Raw genomic sequence first — 2824 nt, forward strand, 5'->3', positions numbered from 1 at the left:
TTTTTTTTTGTAGAAGCCTTTGAACTGTACAAAGTAGAATTTTGGAAATTTAAAAATTTATACAAACAATTTTATATGTACGTAGAAATAGAAAACTTGTTACTTCACATGCATGAGCGCACACAAATAAAAACTGATATATATATATATAATATAATATTCTAAAAAAGGACATTATATGTCTGTGGATAAACCATGGACTGAATGATAAAAGCTGCTATCATTTGATGGTTGTTATGCTTGATTATTTCATGTTCTGCAGATTTTCCAATCTTTAAAAGAAAAAAAATTATAGATACTAATTGTCTTGGAACATTTTGCACTCAGTTTTTAAACAACCAAAACTATAAATTTGTACAATATGTTCATGTGAATCAAGCTGCGTTTCATGCGTGGAGGAGTCCAAGCACAACCATTCATTCGTAGGATATGGCTTAGCCCTCGTGGCTGCTGTGCATTGATACGCGACACTATGTCAATATCGTTTTAACCCATTAGTGCCCAACTTTTGCTTTGCATTTGTATCACACTTTTCGGTAAGAATGATCCAAAATAAATACATAAAATCAAAAAGAAATGTATTTGAGAAATCATATATCTTTTTTATTGCATTTTAGATTTTGTCAGAAATCAGAATTAAATAACATTGTGATACTCTAAGCTACTGCTAAGTCCATTTTTTTATTTTCCAGGAGGGACAAAAAACCTTCCAACTTTTGTTGTCAATATTTTTCTAATCTGTAAATGCAGTTTTATTTCCTAGTTCGTCTTGTTTTAGTATTTTCAATATAAAGCTGTTGCAATTTCAAAATAAAGCTGTTGCAGACTTATAGACTCTTTTAGGACTTACCACATTTTCTCTTTAAGATTATATTCTTTTAATGTGGACTTAGCACATTTTCTATCAACCTTTTTTCCATTATTTTTTATTGTTAAAAGATTTAATTGCTTATTTTAAATATATTTTATTGTTTTAAAATGAATTATAACCTAATACAGTTTTATTTTATTGCTATTAACAAAAATAACTATTTTAAGTCGTGAATTTATGTACCATTTATAAAAGAAAATAATTAAAAGCAAGTAAAGAGGTATAAGTTTGGGCGAAACCGAACTTTATCTACCCGGCGCAGGTATCAAATACTGTCGTAAGCAGGGGCTTTATCCCGATTTCAAACGTTTTCGATAATATCCTGAGTTAAACGCAATGAAATAATTGAACCACGTTTAGTAGAAATCGCTAAAGTGGCTACCGAAATACACCTTGTAGTCATAAAGTGGGCGGTGTCACGCAGTCTTATTTATTGTTAAGAGATTGTTGTAAGTATTAACTTGGAGTAAATTAGCGTCTTCAGTTATTGAAATATCAGAGTTTCCGTATTTCTGAAATTTACCGTTAGATATGCGGGAAGCGAATGTAATTTTGGTCCGATTTGAATAATTTTCAACGAATTGCTTTTCCGTACCAGGTTTATTAAGTGCACCGAGTTTGGTAGAAATTGATAAATCGGTTACCGAGTTACACATTTGTGGTCATAAGTGGGCTGCGCCATGCCCATTATCCAAAAATGTATCATAATCTAATTTTCTGCTGAGTGGTTATCGCGAACATCGATTTTAAGTGAATTAGATTTTCAACAGATTTCTTAACTAGACCCTAAATAAGGCTCGAACTGAGTTTGGTGAATGGGCTACTGAGATACAGCATTTCATAATAGGTGGGCGGGGTCACGCCCATTTTCCAAAAATTGCACAATAATATTTTTTACAAAAATTCTACTTCACATACTAATTTTGAACAATTTGCATCCAATATTTACTGAAATATCGTAGTTTTTGCATCTTTAGGAAATACCTTTATATCGGAAATGGGCGTGGTTACATTCCGATTCGCCCATTTTTAATCATTTACCTTGGATAAATGGAAACCTACATACCAAATTTCGTTGAGATATCTCGAGTTATCATGTACACGGACAGACGTGTATATATTTTTTTTGATTTTTTTGGACTTAGCTCATTTGCGTACCAATGCATAACAACAAGTAAAAACGACATTACGGTAATTTTCTTTTTTGGTAATGATATATTTTCAGTTATGCTATCTTACTGCATCAAAATCTCAATTTACATAAGAAGTGGACTTAGCACGTTTGCGAACTAAGCCAACGATATATACCTCGATCGCATTCAATGCACATCTTTCGTGAATTTTTATTTCACACAACGCACATCGTTTTTGTTTTCCATTTGGAATAGCGGCTAAAACATGTTTTGTAAATGTTCAATTCTGCTTGAGGGTACGCACTGGACGACCAAGTATTTTCGGATCAGAAAGGCTAGAATTTATGTTCCAATAGCTTCGCGCAACCATACGAATAAAGTCAATATATGGGATCCTTTCATGACTTAAATTATATATAACGAACACATTGTACATACAAATATCCACGCAGTTTGTAAAAAGCCTGAAATACCACTTATTTCCTTTTATTTTAATTGAATACTTGTTAATATGCTATTCAATGTAATGTTATATTTTTTGTCCTTTTTGCTGTATCTTTGCACAGGCTGCATGGGATGATGATTTGATGATTGCTTAAGACTTTTACAGGCTAACCTAATATTCACGCACGCCGCCAATTTATTGTCAAAAATTTCTCATGCACATGCAACTTGTATGAGATCAACCTAAATTGAACGGCGTGCGTATGAAACTAACTCAATTTCCAATTTTTGTTCTGCGTGACATTTTGATTTGACGTTTCGCTCAATGAAATCAAATGCAAACGCATGCAAGTCAATTTCGGGTGACGCAAAAAAA

Source organism: Rhagoletis pomonella, unplaced genomic scaffold (genome assembly GCF_013731165.1).
Source record: "Rhagoletis pomonella isolate Grant_MI unplaced genomic scaffold, Rhpom_1.0 Rhpom_scaffold_00008, whole genome shotgun sequence".
NCBI classification, from domain to species: Eukaryota; Metazoa; Arthropoda; class Insecta; order Diptera; family Tephritidae; genus Rhagoletis; species Rhagoletis pomonella.